We start from the raw sequence: 20,062 nt of genomic DNA, 5'->3' as shown, positions 1-20,062 counted from the left end.
GGAAGGAAAAAAAAAAAAAAAAAAAAAGACTTTTGGAGATGGCCAAGTAAGACAGGAATGAAATATAAATTTGACCAGTCCAATCTCATTTTTTTTTTTTATTTTAGTAGTAGAATGTTCTTTTGTATTGGAGTCATTGAAGGCTCTGAGTATTGGGTCATATCTGATTATTCCAACCACCATCATCCCTATAGGAAGGCTGGAAATGAAGTCAGACCACTAGTTCCTGAGAAACTAACTGCTACCCTTGTGCAACAGATTTCAAAGATGCCAAACATTGCTATAACAGGTACTAACCTGTGCAATAAAACATTTTCCGTGTACTCTTAAAAATACCGTGTTGTCTGTTATGAATCATGACAATAATAACCAAATCCCTACTTTATAATTATGAGGATAAATTTAGTGATCTGTCCTTCAAATTGTCAGTTTGTGATTTGTATAAATATGAAATAGATGCCATTTGTTAAACAAAAATCAGCAATAGTGTTCTTCCTCTTATTTGATTAACTCTTGACTTACCTAGACAGGTTTGTTTTCATTAAATATATCATTAAGCAAGATTTATTATCTCATTGTTATTTTCAAGGGTCACAATTGAAGATAAGATTGCTGGGTCATTGAGAAAGTAAGAGAGTTCCAGAAAAACATCTATTTCTGCTTTATTGACTATACCAAAGCCTTTGACTGTGTGGATCACAATAAACTGTGGAAAATTCTGAAGGAGATGGGAATACCAGACCACCTGACCTGCCTCTTGAGAAACCTATATGCAGGTCAGGAAGCAACAGTTAGAACTGGACATGGAACAACAGACTGGTTCCAAATAGGAAAAGGAGTACGTCAAGGCTATATATTGTCACCCTGCTTATTTAAATTATATGCAGAGTACATCATGAGAAATGCTGGACTGGAAGAAACACAAACTGGAATCAAGATTGCCAGGAGAAATATCAGTAACCTCATATATGCAGATGACACCACCCTTATGGCAGAAAGTGAAGAGGAACTAAAGAGCCTTTTGATGAAAGTGAAAGAGGAGAATGAAAATGTTGGCTTAAAGCTCAACATTCAGAAAACAAAGATCATGGCATCTGGTCCCATCACATCATGGCAAATAAATGGGGAAATAGTGGAAATAGTGGCAGGTTTTATTTTGGGGGGCTCCAAAATCACTGCAGATGGTGACTGCAACCATGAGATTAAAAGACATGTACTCCTTGGAAGAAAAGTTATGACCAAACTAGACAGCATATTAAAAAGCAGAGACATTACTTTGCCAACAAAGGTCCATCTAGTCAAGGCTGTGTTTTTTCCAGTAGTCATGTATGGATATGAGAGTTGGACTATAAACAAAGCTGAGTGCTGAAGAATTGATGCTTTTGAACTATGGTGTTGGAGATGACTCTTGAGAGTCCCTTGGACTGCGAGGAGATCCAACCAGTCCATCGTAAAGGAAATCAGTCCTGAATATTCATTGGAAGGACTGATGTTGAAAGTGAAACTCCAATACTTTGGCCACCTGGTGTGAAGACCTGACTCATTTGCAAAGGCCCTGTTGCTGGGAAAGATTAAAGATGGGAGGAGAAGGCAATGATGAGGATGGGACGATTGGATGGCATCACTGACTCAATGGACATGAGTTTAAGTAAACTCCAGGAGTTGGTGATGGACGGGGAGGCCTGGCACGCTACAGTCCATGGGGTCACAAAGAATCGGACATGACTGAGCAACTGAACTGAACTGAACTGAAAGGACTTCTTGATTATGTAGTCATTTGTTCCTGAACTTCCTTCCTTAAGTGATACAGACAATACTAATACCTATTTCATAGTAGTTATTATAACAAAATGATAAATATAAAATGATTTACAGCCTCTGGTACATAGTAGGCTTACAAAAACTCTTTGGTATTATTTTTAATACTATTATCCTCATTTACTCTGGGTGTGCTCACAGAAACACTAGAAGATTAATGGAACCCATGTGACAGGACTCCTTGTGAACTCAACTTGACTTTAGATTTTGTTTGATGGACAGAATCCTCCAGGAAGATATTCTATGGTTGTAAGAATGTACCGAGGCTCAGAAAATCTAATAATGCCAGATAATCATAATAGAGAAAGTTCTGAGAACAGTTTGAATATGATATGATAAAAAGCTGTCACAGCAGCTTTGTATCTCTGTTAAAAATGCTAAGACAGTTTGACTATCATATTTGAAAAAGTGGAAAGGCTTTATCCTTGTTACTAAAAAAATAATGAAAATTGATCTTCTGTTCATTCTCACAATATAATAATGAAGGGTTAAATTTCAATAAAGGCAAAATTAGGCCTAGAGAAAACATTTTCCATGGTAGGTAATAGAATCATCATTATTGAAGGTTATAAAGTCAAATAATATGATATGGATTCAAAAGCACTGTTTAATTAAACCATCTAATTGCAAACTAAGCCAATTTTTTTCAGGGTGAAATTTTAAAAACTGCATATTAATTGCACTATACCAGTATATTAGAAATTCCAGATAAAACCATTTATGTTAAACAATGATGAGATAAAAGGGAAAACATTCATGTAGACTATTATAATAAATTGAGTTCTCTTTACTTGATTCTTGAGGATGTTGGAAATGCTCCCTCTAGAGAAAGAGCTAGTCAACTGTTTTTTTAGTAGTATTATTATTTTCCAGAGTTATGCCTTCATTAACATATTCAGCAGAATATAGGACAGAGTGACAGTTAAACTATTACCAAATACAAAGAGCAACAAGGATTTGGAGAAGACAATGCAGGGAAAGTAAAATGTTACTAGGTAAATTCAGGCTACATAGATCCAGAATATGTTTTAGGCAATCTGCCTTCACTGAGCCCATCAACAACATAAACGATAGATGATAGATGACTGATAGAAATAAATAGAGAAATAAATAAATACACACACACATGAGCTTCTGAGGTGGCACTAGAGGTAAAGAATACGTGCCAATGAAGGAGACATAAGAGATGTGGTTCAATCCCTGGGTCAGGAAGATCCTCTGGAGGTGGAAATGGCAACTCACTCCAGTATTTGCCTGGAGAATCCCATGGACAGAAGAGAGTGGTGCACTACAATCCGAAGGGTCATACAGAGTCAGACATACTGAAACGAATTAGCATGTATGCACACACATATATGTGTATATACACATATATTTTATGTTATTACTATGTGTCTAATTATTGGCAATACAGTATGCCACATGTAAGACACTATTGTTACTCATGAAGCTTCCTTTTTAGTGTGAAAGACACAAAGTATATCAATGTATGCGGCTGCTGCTACCTCGCTTCAGTCGTGTTCGACTCTGTGCGACCCCATAGACGGCAGCCCACCAGGCTACCCGTCCCTGGGATTCTCCAGGCAAGAACACTGGAGTGGGTTGCCATTTCCTTCTCCAATACATGAAAGTGAAAAGTGAAAGTGAAGTCGCTCAGTCGTGTCCGACTCTTCGCAACCCTGTGGCCTGCAACCCACCAGGCTCCTCTGTCCATGGGATTTTCCAGGAAAAAGCACTGGAATGGGGTGTCATTGCCTTCTCCGATATCAGTGTATAACATAACATTAAAGGATGACTTTAGAATCTGATCATTCCCAGTCTTTCATAGAGAGATCAGATCAGATCAGTCGCTCAGTCGTGTCCGACTCTGTGACCCCATGAATCGCAGCATGCCAGGCCTCCCTGTCCATCACCAACTCCCGGAGTTCACTCAGACTCACGTCCATCGAGTCAGTGATGCCATCCAGCCATCTCATCCTCTGGTGTCCCCTTCTCCTCCTGCCCCCAATCCCTCCCAGCATCAGAGTCTTTTCCAATGAGTCAACTCTTCTCATGAGGTGGCCAAAGTACTGGAGTTTCAGCTTTCGCATCATTCCTTCCAAAGAAATCCCAGGGCTGATCTCCTTCAGAATGGACTGGTTGGATCTCCTTGCAGTCCAAGGGACTCTCAAGAGTCTTCTCCAACACCACAGTTCAAAATCATCAATTCTTTGGTGCTCAGCCTTCTTCACAGTCCAACTCTCACATCCATACATGACCACTGGTAAAACCATAGCCTTGACTAGACGGACCTTTGTTGGCAAAGTAATGTCTCTGCTTTTGAATATGCTATCTAGGTTGGTCATAACTTTCCTTCCAAGGAGTACGTGTCTTTTAATTTCATGGTTGCAATCACCATTTGCAGCAATTTTGGAGCCCCCAAAAATAAAGTCAGCCACTGTTTCCACATCTATTTGCCATGAAGTGATGGGACCAGATGCCATGATCTTCGTTTTCTGAATGTTGAGCTTTAAGCCAACTTTTTCACTCTCCTCTTTCACTTTGATCAAGAGGCTCTTTAATTCTTCTTCACTTTCTGCCATAAGGGTCGTATCATCAGCATATCTGAGGTTATTGATATTTCTCCTGGCAATCTTGATTCTACCTTGTGCTTCCTCCAGCCCAGAGTTTCTCATGATGTACTCTGAATATAAGTTAAATAAGCAGGGTGACAATATACAGCCTTGATGTAATCCTTTTCCTATTTGGAACCAGTCTGTTCCATGTCCAGTTCTAACTGTTGCTTCCTGACCAGCATACAGATTTCTCAAGATGCAGGTCAGGTGGTCTGGTATTCCCATCTCCTTCAGAATTTTCCACAGTTTGCTGTGATCCACACAGTCAAAGGCTTTGGAATAGTCAATAGAGCAGAAATAGATGTCTGGAACTCTTGCTTTTTCGATGATCCAGTGGATGATGGCAATTTGATCTCTGGCTCCTCTGCCTTTTCCAAAACCCACTTGAACATCTGGAAGTTCACGGTTCATGTATTGCTGAAGCCTGGCTTGGAGAATTTTGAGCATTACTTTACTAGCATGTGAGATGAGTGCAATTATGTGGTAGTTTCAGCAGTCTTTGGCATTGCCTTTCTTAGGGATTGGAATGAAAACTGTGGCCTGTGGCCACTGCTGAGTTTTCCAAATTTGCTGGCATATTGAGTGTAGCACTTTCACAGCATCATATTTCAGGATTTGAAATAGCTCAACTGGAATCCCATCACCTCCACTAGCTTTGTTCGTAGTGATGCTTTCTAAGGCCCACTTGACTTCACATTCCAGGATGTCTGGCTCTAGGTGAGTGATCACACCATTGTGATTATCTGGGTCGTGAAGCTCTTTTTGTACAATTCTTCTGTGTATTCTTGCCACCTCTTAGTATACATAAAAGTATACTAAGTATATATATAAAAGTATATATAAAAGATACACCTCTTAGTATCTTTTGCTTCTGTCATGTCCATACCATTTCTATCCTTTATTGAGCCCATCTTTGCAGGAAATGTTCCCTTGTTATTTCTAATTTCTTGAAGAGATCTCTAGTCTTTCACATTCTATTGTTTTCCTCTATTTCTTTGCATTGATCACTGAGGAAGGCTTTCCTATCTCCTTGCTATTCTTTGGATCTCTGCATTGAAAAGAGTATGTCTTTCCTTTTCTCTTGCTATTCACTTGTCTTTTTTTCACATCTATTTGTAAGGCCTCTTCAGACAGCCATTTTGCTTTTTTTTTCATTTCTTTTTCTTGGGGAGGTTCTTGATCCCTGTCTCTTGTACAATGTCATGAACCTCTGTCCATAGTTCATCAGGCACTCTGTCTATCAGATCTAGTCCAGTAAGTCTATTTCTCACTTCCACTGTATAATCATAAGGGATTTGATTTAGGTCATACCTGAATGGTGTAGTGGTTTTCCCTACTTTCTTCAAGTCTGAATTTGGCAATAATGAGTTCATGATCTAAGCCACAGTCAGCTCCCAGTCTTGTTTTTGCTGACTGTATAGAGCTTCTTCATCTTTGGCTGCAAAGAATATAATCAGTCTGATTTCAGTGTTGACCACCTGGTGATGTCCATGTGTGGAATCATCTTTTGTGTTGTTGGAAGAGGGTGTTTGCTATGACCAGTGTGTTTTCTTGGCAAAACTCTATCAGCCTTTGCCCTGCTTCATTCTGTACTCCAAGTCCAAATTTGCCTGTTACTCTAGGTGTTTCTTGACTTCCTACTTTTGCATTTCAGTCCCCTATAATGAAAAGGACATCTTTTTTGGGTGTTAGTTCTAAAAGATATTGTAGGTCTTCATAGAACCTTTCAACTTCAGCTGGATTCAGAAAATTATAGAACACATATCATATGATAGGCACCTTAGGTTTAATGGTCAGTTACTGTTTTACAGTTAGACATTTGATTTGCAAAGGAAACTTCAACAAACTAAGAGTTGTTTCTCAAAAGAAAAAAGTCATTTGCTGAAATAATAATTGAATTAATAATAAAACCCACGTATTCCTCTTTTATTTCCCCTATCAAAATGTGTCACTGGTTTCTTAGACCTTCCTGACCTGAAAATGAGATATACTTGGTTTAAAGGGTCAAAAAAAAAAAAAAAAAAAAGAGAGATTCTTATAATGCAATCTTAATAGCTCATAAACCCTCTCCAAAAAGGACCCAACCAAAAGCAGGCTGACTTTGAAGTCAGTTAATGAAACTGACTTCAAAGTTTTTGAAGTTTTTGAATACAAATACATATGTGTTTTTATTCAAAATTCATAGAAAACCCACCAAAACCTGCCAAAATGTATGCCTCTATCCGAGGAATAGTGGATATAAGAAATAACAACTTGTTCTTTACATGACTTTTTTTTTTTTAAATCAAGGCATTTACAGAGCCTGAGATTTGCCCTTCAGTTATGCCTGTCAGCATGTCTCTAAAGTCCCTCAGATTTGTATCTGCCATCAAATATCAATAGTCTGGGGCACTTAACTTTTAGGAGGGCAAAATAATCAGCTTAACTCTAGACTAAACTGTAGCATTAAATCAGAGAAGTTAGTAAATGTCTTTAACAGGAGAAAGTATACTTCTAACCTGACCAGCACAGGCCAACATCCATTTTTGATATTGTGTGCTTTTTTGTGTGTGTGATATTTTCCAGATAAATATTTGTATATTGGGTGGCATGTGCTATCAATTAGTTATAATAAAGAGATGTCATGAAGAACAGCAGTGGAAACAAACCACATGAATCCCATACTGGGTCTACAGCAAGCTTCCCTTAGAACCTCTTTCTCCAGTATCAAGTTTGAGCACAAGAATCAAGACAACACTTTGCCAGACACCTCTGCCTCTATTACTTAGTGTCTAGGGAGAATGACAGAAATCTTCTCTCCTATGGACAGCCTTGCCATCACAATCGGCCTTGAATTTATCAAGATTAATTTAAATAGGACATTTCATCTTCTCTTAGTCATCATAGCAAGGCCCAGCATTCCAGGTCATCTCTCACCTTCTGCACACATATGTCCATATGGCCCTATATTGAGCCACTCATGCCCAATACCTAAGACCATTCAAACCTTTAATTTCTAAAATATTTCAAATAGAACCCTATTAGGCCCCATTATTTCACCCTTTCAAAACTCCTACACCACTAAATTTAATGATACATCATCACTAAACTTTTAAAAATATTTTCTATACCTTCTTGCCCTAAAGGAAACCTAATTCTTCCCTGAGGACTCTGATTTCTCTGCAGGCAAAACTAGGTATTTCTCAAGCCTTCAAAGGTCTGTAGTTTATTGCTTTTTTCATATAATTCTCCTTCCTTCATTCCCAAATCCTCTAGTTTTGAATCTCATGTGATCAAACTGGATCATCAAATACACTTGATTTTTGTTGCCATACAATATCCCTAAGATGGAAGTCCTGATTCCTCAATATTGTACACCCTTCCCTCCCACACCATATTCTACATGATTTCCACTGAAAATCTCTTATGTCAAAATACACCTACATGGTCCTTTCAATGACTTTAGCTTTTTAGGCCCTTGAGATTGTTTTTCCCACTGATCTCGTCTCTTTGGTTTCCATAGAAATATTTAGCCCATGCCATTATCAACAACTGCAAATACTCCATAATCTCATCTCCAAGTATCTTAACTCTGAATACCAATCCTTTGACATTAAGATGAGCTCCCATCCATGGATTCTATTACTTTTTCACTTCTACTGACCGGCCTTCTTCCCTTCCTTCCAAGATTAAATTATACGGCATGATGTGCTGAATTATATGGCATTATGTGTCCCCCTGAAATCCATATACTGAAGGCCTAATTTCCAGTACCCCAGAATATGACTGTATTGGAAGATAAGGCCATTTAAGAGATAAATAAGATTAAATGAGATCATACGTGTGGGCCTTGGTCCAGTTTGACTGTTGTCCTTATGATAAAATTTGGATGTACATAGAAAACCCAGGGATGTATGTGCACAGAAAAAGACTATGAGGACACAGCAAAAATGTGGCCATCTGCAAGACACAAATAAAGGCCTCAGAAGAAACCAAGTTTACCATCACCTTGATATTGAATTTATACCTCCAGAACTGTGAAAAAATAAATGTTTATTGTTTAAACCTGTGGTCTGTGGTATTGTGTTATGGTTGTGCTGTGCTTAGTCACTCAGTCATGTCTGACTCTTTGCGACCTCATGGACTTTAGCCCACTAGGCTCCTATGTCCATGGAGATTCTCCAGGCAAGAATACTGGAGTGGGTCACCATGACCTCTTCCAGGGGATCTTCCCAACCCAGGGATTGAACCCAGGTCTCCCACACTGAAGGCAGATTATTTACCATCTAAGCCACCAGGGTACCCCAAGAATACTGGAGTAGGTAGCCTATCCCTACTCCAGAGGAACATCCCAACCCAGGAATTGAACCAGGGTCTCCTACATTGCAGGCTGATTATTTACCAGCTGAAATACCAGGGAAGATGGCAGCCCCAACAAATAATAAAGAGGTTGGTACAGAGACATGGGGTGCTGTGGTAACAAATCCCCCAAAATATGGAGATTGCTTTGGAACTGGGAAAGAGGTAAAGACAGGCAGAGTTTTGAGCTGCATGTTAGAAAAAATCTTGATTACTTTGAAGAGACTGTTAGGAACATGGAAATTAGAGGTGATTCTAGTTAAGACTCAGACGGAAAAGGAGAACATGTTTTTTGAAACCAGAGGAAGGGCAGTCCTTTTCATAAAGTGGTAAAGAACTTGACTGAACTGTGAGAGAGGCCTCCAAAGAAACAAAGGTGATTGTACCTTGTTCTTGGATTTCTGGCATCCAGACAGTGAAAAAATAAATTTCTGTTGTTAAAGCCTCTTAGTCTGTGCTGAAGAGGAGAGTGAAAAAGATGGCTTAAAGCTCAACATTCAGAAAACTAAGATCATGGCATCCGGTCCCATCACTTCATGGCAAATAGATGGGGAAACAGTGGAAACAGTGGCTGACTTTATTTTTCTGGGCTCCAAAATCACTGCAGATGGTGATTGCAGCCATCAAATTAAAAGACGCTTGCTGCTTGGAAGGAAAGTTATGACCAACCTAGACAGCATATTAAAAAGCAGAGATATTACTTTGCCAACAAAGGTCCATCTACTCAAGGCTATGGTTTTTCCAGTGGTCATGTATGGATGTGAGAGTTGGACTATAAACAAAGCTGAGCACAGAATAATTGATGCTTTTGAACTGTGATGTTGGAGAAGACTCTTGAGAGTCCCTTGGACTGCAAGGAGATCCAGCCAGTCCATCCTAAAGGAGATCAGTCCTGGGTGTTCATTGGAAGGACTGATTTTGAAGCTGCAACTCCAATACTTTGGCCACCTGATGCGAAGAGCTGACTCATTTGAAAAGACCTTGATGCTGGGAAAGATTGAGGCAGGAGGAGAAGGGGACGACAGAGAATAAGATGGTTGGATGACATCACCGACTCAATGGACATGGGTTTGGGTGGACTCCGGGAGTTGGTGATAGACAAGGAGGCCTAGTGTGCTGCGGTTCATGGGGTCACAAAGAGTTGGCTGAACTGAACTGATAGCAAACATGGTAGGTAATTAATTGGCCTATGGTAATTCATTAAAATTACTCCTTTTCATACACTTTCTTCCTTTCTGTCTCAGTTTATCATATTTGCTTGCAAAACCACAACTCTGGTTAAAATCCAAATTCTTTCTATCCTACAGATGTAACATACATCTCAGTTAGTCTGGAGGAATAGAAAAACCTCATCCCAAACCACATTGCCTGGTCTTGCTTTAAACTTAAAACCACAGATGTCAACCGGGCCCTTAATTGCAGTGCAATTATCCTATGCGTGCCTTTTGCATTGATTTTTCTATTCTTAGGAGATTATTTCATATATTCTATGCTTATCTCAAAGTTCTAACATTTAAATATTCTCACTCTGAGATTAAAACTTTTCCTCTGATTTTACTGAGAAATTTGAAACAATCAAAGCATAATTTCCACCATCTCTCATCCTCTTATTTCCTCATTTACCAGGATCTACACCTGAATGTGCTGATTACCCAACTGTTACCAAGGATCTCTTTTATCAGAAGATAATTCCTCTATTTCCTTTTAATATTTTTATACTTATTTTTTTTCATGCTTGAATAGTAATTTTTAGAGCAGTTTTAACTTATAGAAAAAATACTCAGAAGTTAGAGTTTGTATATATAACTGATGAAACAACATCAATGTACTATTATTAACTTAAGACCATGGTTTACATTAGAGTGTATTTCTTTGTGTTGTACAGTTTTATGGGTTTTGACAAATGCACAGTGACCTATATGTAACATTACAGTATCTATACTATCTTGTTTCCTTTCAGGTTTTGGCAGTTATGAATAAAGCTGCTTTAAACATTCATGTGCAGATTTTTGTGTATACAGAAGTTTTCACCTCATTTGGGTAAAAATCTAAATGTGAGAGTCCTGGATCTTACAGTAACCCTGTGTTTAGCTTTGATGAAACTGCCAAACTCTCTTTCAAAATGGCTATACCATTAGGCATTCCCACCAGCAAGGAATGAATTGCTCAATATTCTTACCAAAATTTGCTCTGTTAGTGTGTTGGATTTTAACCGTTCTATTCGGAGAAGGCAATGGCACCCCACTCCAGTACTCTTGCCTGGAAAATCCCATGGATGGAGGAGCCTCGTAGGCTGCAGTCCATGGGGTTGCTGAGAGTCGGACACAACTGAGCAACTTCACTTTCACTTCTCACTTTCATGCATTGGAGAAGGAAATGGCAACCCGATCCAGTGTTCTTGCCTGGAGAATCCCAGGGACGGGGGAGCCTGGTGGGCTGCTGTCTATGGGGTCACACACAGTCGGACACGACTAAAGTGACTTAGCATAGCATAGCATTAGGTATGCAGTAATATCTCACAGTGGTATCTTTTCATATGTTTTATTTGTCATCCATTTATCTTTGCTGATATGTCTCTTCACATCTTAATAACTTCACTTTTGAATTACATCTGATTTGTTCTGCCAACTCAACAATGTATCAAAATATCTCCTACAGTTGGTTTTTGTTCCTCCCTATATAATTACCTCCCTCACTGAAAATAATAGCAATAATATATTTTCCAGCTTAAAAAACATCTTGTTCTACAAATCCTAATAGCTATCCTCATTTTTAGTTCACTTTCACAGTTCCTTTTTAAAATTTTCTTGATTGAGGTACAATTTATTTATAATATTATGTTAGTTTCAAGTCTACAGCAAAATGATTCAGATATATTTACACTCTTTTTTCAGATTATTTCCCATTATACCTTATTACAAGATACTGAATATAGTTCCCTGTGCTATACAATAAGTGTGTACTTCTGTGGCCAGTCACTCAGTCATGTCTGACTTTTTGTGACCCCATGGGCAGTCACCTGCCAGGCTCCTCTGTCCATAGGATTTTCCAGTTAAGAATACCGGAGTGGGTTGCCATTTCCTCCTCCAGGGGATCTTACCCACCTTGGGAATTGAACCTGTGACTCCTATAACTCCTGCATTGGCAGGCGGATTCTTTACCACTGAGCCCAGTGGTAAAGTATCTGCCTGCCAAGCAGGAGACACGGGCTCAATCCTGAGTTGGGAAGATCCTCTGGAGAAGGAAATGGCAACCCACTCCATTATTCTTATCTGGGAAATCCCATGGACAGAGAAGCCTGGTGTGCTACAGTCCATGGGGTCGCAAATAGTTGGAAACAATTTAGTGACTAAACAACAAAAACAAATGGCCATACTACCCAAGGCAATCTACAGATTTAATGTGATCCCTATCAAAATACCCATGGCATTTTTTTATATGGAACCACAAAAGACCCAGGATTGCCAAAGCAATACTGAGGAAAAAGAACAAAGCTGGAAGTACAACCCCCCGGATTTCAGACAATACTACAAAGCTACAATAATCAAAAAAGCAAAGTATTGGCACAAAAAACAGGTATATAGATCAATGGTACAGAATAGAGAGCCCAGAAAGAAACCCACACACCTATCGTCAATTAATTTATGACAAAGGATGTAAGAATATACAATGGAGAAAAGAGAGTCTTAAGCAAGTGATATTGGGAAAGCTGGACACAGCCTTGTGTAAATCAATGAAATCAGAATACTCTCTCACATCATATACAGAAAAAAAAAGGAAAAACTCAAAATGTTTAAAGACTTTAAGGTATGTTAACATAAAACTCTTAGAAGAAGACATAGAGAAAACATTCTCTGACATAAACTGTAGCAATATTTTCTTAGATCAGTCTCTCAAGGCAAATGACATAAAACCAAAGATAAAGAAATGGGACCTAATCAAACTCAAAAAGCTTTTGCATAGCAAAGGAAAGCATCAGCAAAACCAAAAGACAATATATGGAATGGGAGAAAATATTTGCAAGCGATGCGGCTGACAAGGGATTAGCCTCCAAACTTTACAAACAGCTCATGCAGCTCAATATAAAAACAAACAATCCAGTCAGAAGAGCCTGGGGGAGGACAGTCCATGGGCTTGCAAAAGAATTGGACACGACCTAGCATGTAAACAACAATGTGTGGAAGTGTTAGTTGCTCAGTTGTGTGCTGAGGTCCAGCCCCGGCTGATCCAGGGTATTCGAAGGGGAGACGGCGTAGGCGACCTATTCAAATGGTAATTAGAGATATAAAGAGTAATAGAATGAGAATAGCTCAGTAGGAAAATTCAGTGGGGAAAAGAGACTGAGTAGCTTGGTTTACGCGGAAAATCAATATAACCCGTGACACCAGGTTAGCTCTGACCACGGAGGCCGTAGGCGCCCTCTCGAATAGTGGAAGGTGCCCCACCTTAGACACCTTCTCGAGTGGGTCTTAGAAGCCCAGGCAAATAAGTGGTCACAGAGGATATCCACGCTCCAGATGGAGACTTCAGCCGGAAGTTAAAGGAAAAAATGACATGGGGAGACCAAGCATTGGTGAGCAAGGCCCGTAGCTTTATTTTTAACAGGGGCTTTTATACCCTAAGTTACACATAGAGGATAATAGGGGATGCAAAGTCAGCAGTCTTTGATTCTTATCAAAAACCAGGGTTTCTTTCCTGCAAATTTATCGTATACAAATGGTTTAGGTGATTTACATCATCTTCTGGCCAGAAGGCCTACTAACATTTTATGACTCTTGACAAGGACTTATCAACAAAGACTTATTTTCTCTAAGAGTAATTATTTTAAGGTTTGGCGCCATCTTCCGAAGATAAAATTGCATTCCTATAGGGCGGATGTGTAATGGGTTTACAACAAAGGAAAGAATTTATTACCTTAAGGGTCTAAAGTTACTAACACCAAGGCCACTACTTATTTTTTCTACATACCAACTATTAATTAATACATATTCAAGGATACAATTCAGGGGATGTGAAAACTTGGCAACAAACATTGACTCATCAATGAAATCCTTTACTAGTTTATTCTGACAGTTTCTAACTCTCTGAGAGGCTCTTAAGCTATTTGAATATCTTAAGCTTCCCGTGCCTCTTGAGGCTGGGAGACTGTAAACAATTGTATGCATAGCTGTAGGAGTCCGGGTAAACTTGTCAGGCGAGTTAGAGAGCCATCTGAGGGGTTTGGATTTAAACACTCCTAATTGCCCAGGAACTTTATTACTTGGAGCTGTAAGTTAACTCTTTGACAGAGAGAGTGAGATGGTGGTAGGGGACAGCCCCCAGTAAAGTCAGGTGAGAGCACAAAGCAATAAAGTAGGCAGACTCTGGTTTTTTGGGGGAAAATGCTCGAGAATATCCGGGCGGACTCCTGAGGCTCGATCCCGCCTTTGCGTATGCCGAGCCTCCTTCCTCATGACCTTTGTCACGAGCGGAATGCCTCACCGGCTCCCGGCATCGTTGTGTCTGACTCTTTGCAACCCCATGGACTGTAACCCACCAGACTGCACTGTTGCTGGAGCTCTACAGGCAATAAATCCTGGTGTGAGTAACCACTCCCTTCTCCAGGGGATCTTCCCAACTGAAGGAATAAACCAGGGTCTCCAGCATTGCATCTGAGCCACCAGGAAACAGTGAAGGGAACCAAATATATCCATTTAAACCATGTTTATTTCTACCCATATTTCTCTCCCAGAAAGTGAAAGAAAATGAAAGTGAAGTCGCTCAGTTGTGTCCCACTCTTTGCGACCCCATGGACTGTAGCCTACACCAGGCTCCTCCGTCCATAGGATTTTCCAGACAAGGATACAGAGTGGGCTGCCATTTCCTTCTCCAGGGGATCTTCCTGACCCAGGGATTGAACCTGGGTATCCACATTGTAGGCAGACACTTTACCATCTGAGCCACCAAGGAAGTCACTTCTCTCCCAGGCACTTGAGAAACAACTGATACTGTCTTGTTTCTCTGTTTTGTTTTGTGTATAATTACTATTCATGTTCTACACTTTGCTTTGCCCTGAATTCCAGTTACTTCTTGGGGTCCTGAGACCATGATGGCTTTTCAAAGACACTTACCCCAGCAATCTGAGTCACATTATTCAATTTCTCTACAATTTGAGTAAATCATTTTCCTAAAAGCAGCTTCATGCAATGCCTCGCTTTGATTACCAAATAACTCATGAAATATTCAGGCCATACAAGACCACCTGTGCCTCCCCCATATCAGTACTTTCAAAATATACCTTTAGGCGCTTTTCATGGGCTATGTCCTCCAGCACCATCAATATTGTCTAATCAGACTCCACTGCAAACTGACTTTCCCTTTCTCCCACCCCCAAAACAAAATCAATGGTTTGGAGCCATGCTTCAGATTGAAACAAAACTATTTGACATTTAAGTCCATTCCAACCAATCACAATTTATGTTTGTTTGCACCTGGAGATACCTTTTCATATGTTGTGGGTTGAAAGAGGAGGGCATTGTTTTTCAGGTGGATGTAACAGTCTTTTCCTGGACTGTAACTATATAGAATGATCTTTATACTCTTTCCAACTCTTGAATGAGGTATTTAGATGGTATTAGATAAGCAAATGTGACATATAGTTAATTTCTGGCATGACTATGTTACTTGGAGTTGCAGAATCTTCACTACCCAAGAAGTTATTGTTCTTTTTATAACCCACTCAGGTTGCAGAGTTCACAAAAAGCATGAAACATAAAGGGAATTATTGATGAAGTATTTTGTACATGTTCCAAGAGAAGTTATTCTCTTTAGGGAAGAGTTTTCATATTTGAACTATAGCTTATCAATAGAAACTATTTGTATCATACACATAATAAACAGCATAAAATACTGCTAGGTTTATTTTTGACTTGTATATGTTACTTAAATTCCAGAAATACTAAATAAGCAGTTAGATATAAATATCTGAAGTTCCCCAGATAGAAATCAAACTTAAATTTAACACACTTAAAAATCCCAAAATATCAATTTAAAAACCACTGGAAACAATGGAAAGTTATCAAAACAACTGATATAAACACACATGGTTTATAGCAAGTCTAATATTTGGTATTACTAGTGATTGCATAGCCCAGATGTACATTTACAGTCATGTTTTTCTCATAAAAGGAAGATTTGTCTTCTACTGAGATTTCCACAGTTTTCTTTAGAATTGTGTTCAGTCAGTACAGGATATATTCATTAGCAGTATTAATACTAGGGGAGAATACCACAGAGCATTTCTTTGATACCATGCTCTCCTTAGTGGTCATAGATTTACTTACCACTCTTCAGATTTTCAGTTCAGTTCAGTTCCACAGTCATGTCCAACTCTGTGCGACCCCATGGATTGTAGCATGCCAGGCCTCCCTGTCCATCACCAACTCCTGGAGTTTAACCAAACTCATTTCCATTAGTAAGTGATCCCGTCCAACCATCTCATGCTCTGTCATCCCCTTCTCCTCCTGCCTTCAGTCTTTACCAGTATCAGGGTCTTTTCAAATGAGTCAGCTCTTCGCATCAGGTGGCCAAAATATTGGAGTTTCAGCTTCAAAATAAGTCCTTCCAATGAACACCCAGGACTGATCTCATTTAGGATGGACAGGTTGGATCTCTTTGTGGTCCAAGGGACTCTCAATAGTTTTTTCCAACACCACAGTTCAAAAGCATCAAATCTTCTGCACTCAGCTTTGTTGATAGTCCAACTCTCACACCCCTACATGACTACTGGAAAAACCATAGCCTTGACTAGACGGACCTTTGTTGACAAAGTAATGTCTCTGCTTTTTAATATGCTGTCTAGGTTGGTCATAACTTTCCTTCCAAGGAGCAAGCGTCTTTTAATTTGATGGCTGCAATCACCATCTGCAGTGATTCTGGAGCCCAGAAAAATAAAGTCAGCCACTGTTTCCACTGTTTCCCCATCTATTTGCCATGAAGTTATGGGACTGGATGCCATGAACTTTGTTTTCTAAATGTTGAGCTTTAAGCCAAATTTTTCATTCTCCTCTTTCACTTTCATCAAGAGGCTCTTAGTTCTTCTCTCCTTTCTGCCATACGGGTGGTGTCATGCATATGTGAGGTTATTGATATTTCTCCTGGCAAACTTTTTTTCAGTTTATGCTTCATCCAGCCCAGTGTTTCTCATGATGTACTCTGCATATAAGTTAAATAAGCAGGGTGACAATATACAGCCTTGAAGTACTCCTTTTCCTATTTGGAACCACTCTGTTGTTCCATGTCTAGTTCTAACTGTTGCTTCCTGACCTGCATACAAGTTTCTCAAGAGGCAGGTCAGGTGGTCTGGTATCCCATCACCTTCAGAATTTCCACAGTTTATTATGATCCACAGAGTCAAAGGCTTTGGCATAGTCATTAAAGCAGAAATCGAAGTTTTTCTGGAACTCTCTTGCTTTTTTGATGATCCAGCAGATGATGGCAATTTGGTCTCTGGTTCCTCTGCCTTTTCTAATACTCGCTTGAATATCTGGAAGTTCATGGTTCACGTATTGCTGAAGCCTGGCTTGGAGAATTTTGAGCATTACTTTACTAGTGTGTGAGATGAGTGCAATTGTGTGGTAGTTTGAGCATTTTTTGCCATTGCCTTTCTTTGGGATTGGAAAGGCACAATATATACATTTAAAAAACTGGAAAACTGCTACAGCAGCATAAAATATACAACTTCTTATGTAAACTGATAGAACCATGGTCAGAGAAATTTAGAGCAAAGAACTTAAATATTCTGTCCCGTTAAGACAGGTTTTATTCTACATATGTATTTTGATCAGCACAGGAAAACCTCTCTTCATGGTAGAACCACTGATATATAAATGACTGATACTTATCCTTGTTGGTTCACAAACTGGCCCTCATATATGGTCATCAAAGAGAGACCAAAGGAAGAAGCAGTCCACTCCTGAGTGATAAATGGCATGTTTAATAATCAAAGGAACTTACTCACCAGACTTGTCTTGGGAAATTGTAAGATGAGTAGATCTCCACACCCACAGGGGAGGGGTGATGAGCCCCTGATTGCCTAGGTCAATTTCACATGTCAACCAATGGTCATGTCCTCTTAATGACCTCCTCCAACAATTCCCTATAGGTCCATTCAGATAATATTTAAGATATTCACATGTCATAATTCCTAAGGAAATAAAAAGGATAAGCAGATTTTTGTAAAACCACAAATTAGTGGTTATCTTTATGATGATTTAAGGGTAGAAAAACAGATTTGAGATAGTTATGAATACACATATATAGCATTTCAAATTTTAACACATAATTGAGCAAAATGAAAGAAAAATTATACGTAATATGATCTGTGCTAAAATTCATCCAAAACTAGAAACAAATTCAGAGGAAGAATCAAAATTTAGAAACTAAACATAAGAGTAGACTTGATCCAAATGCATCTTGTGCAAGAAACAGATAATAACATAGATGAAATATATGAGATAGGATTCATACCTAAAGTCATTCATTATTGTTCACACTTTTCTCCTCTAGAATACAAATGCCAAATGAGCATTAAAAGAGAGCTCTGTATCCTAACTCTTAAGTGTATTCATTTAAACAAAACAGAATTAGTTTTTCAGTTTCGTAAAGCAACCTATCTAGCACCTATCTAGGATCTGTGTGTGTCCTTAGCACAACAGGAATGCTGCCATTTTAACTGGAGAGGAGACAAGTGGATTTATTCTCAATCCTTTAAGCTTCTACTTCAGGAGACTAAAATGTGCTAAAAAAAATTCTCATCCAATTTTAGGAAATATTTCAAATCCATTAAGATTCTCCATGCTCTCCATCTCTGGAAACATTATTATTTTGAGAACATCTGTACTTTCACAAGACTGCCTGCTTTGTGTTGAGATATAAAAAGAGAAAAAAATTGAACAAGCAGATTCCTGTGGTTCATGTGTAGAGGCTAAACAAGGGAAAATTAATTTTAGAGTGCTAATTACTTAGTTGAAAGATAGAAATTGTCAAGAATTTAAAATTTTGTTGAGAACTTTATTTAGCAGTCTCAATGAGATTTCTCCTGGTTTTAAATAAATTCTAAAAGTTCTTAAACAACACATATTGTTTATTTTAGTTAAAAATATAAATATTATTGAAGTTTGTTTTTTTTTTTTTCTTTTCTATAATAGAAGATTTAAGAAAGAAGAGGGAAGGGCTTCCCTGGTGGTTCAGTGCAATGGAACTTGAAAGTATCCAGCTTTCAATGCAAGGAACATCAGTTCAATCCCTGGTCCTAGAAGATCCCACATGCTGCAGAGCAACTAATCCTGTGCATCCCAACTACTGAGCCTGTGCTTTAGAGCCCAGGAGCCACAACTACTGAAGCCCTGGTGCCCTAGAGCCTGTGCTCTGCAGCAATAGAAGGCACTTCAGTGAGAAGCCAGTGTGTACTGCAGCTGGAGAGTAGGCCCTGCTTACTGCAAGTAGACAGTAGCCCCTTCTTGCTGAAACTAGAGAAAGTCTGCATGTAGCCATAAGACCCATCACTGCCAAATAAAGACTTTCAAACTTGATAGGAAACAAAAGCTCAGTTTAAAAAAAAAAAGGAAAGAAAATGAAATGAAATACCAAATCATCTCCTCAAATAATTATTCTGATGTACTAACAATTTATAGCCTGAAAACCTTTGTAAAGAACTATTATAAAATATCCACACAGTTTTCTGAGAACATTTAAGCTGAAATTTAAATTATAATTTCTTAACATTTGAAATAATATTCTCAGATTTTTCTGTTTTAGTGCTTTATGTAAATTGACTTTGATTTTTAAAGGAGATATTTCATTTGTGGCACTTTTAGAAAACATATACTGATTTATGATTTTATTGATTTGGTTTAAATAGTACCCAGGGGTCAAACAACACACTAAATCAATCAAGATCTGAAAACTTCTAGGCATGTAAGGAAACAGTTAAAATGCTTGACAAAAAGAAATACATTGCCACAATCTTTTGGTGCTTTGCTTAATATTGAGAAAGCCTAGGCTTCAACAGTATGTGAATCGAGAACTTTCAGATGCACAAGCTGGATTTAGAAAAGGCAGAGGAAACAGATCAAAATGCCAATATCCACTGGGTCACAGAAAAAGCAAGGTGTTTCCAGAGAAACACCTATGTCTGCTTCATTGACTACACTAAAGCCTTTGACTGTGTGGATCACAGCAAACTGTGGAAAATTCTTAAAGTGATGAGAATTCCAGACCACCTTACCTGCCTCCTGAGAAAGAGGTCAAGA

Source organism: Bos indicus x Bos taurus, chromosome 9 (genome assembly GCF_003369695.1).
Source record: "Bos indicus x Bos taurus breed Angus x Brahman F1 hybrid chromosome 9, Bos_hybrid_MaternalHap_v2.0, whole genome shotgun sequence".
Classification (NCBI taxonomy): Eukaryota; Metazoa; Chordata; class Mammalia; order Artiodactyla; family Bovidae; genus Bos; species Bos indicus x Bos taurus.
The sequence above is the reverse complement of the archived record's forward strand: the minus strand, read 5'-3'. Positions refer to the sequence as shown.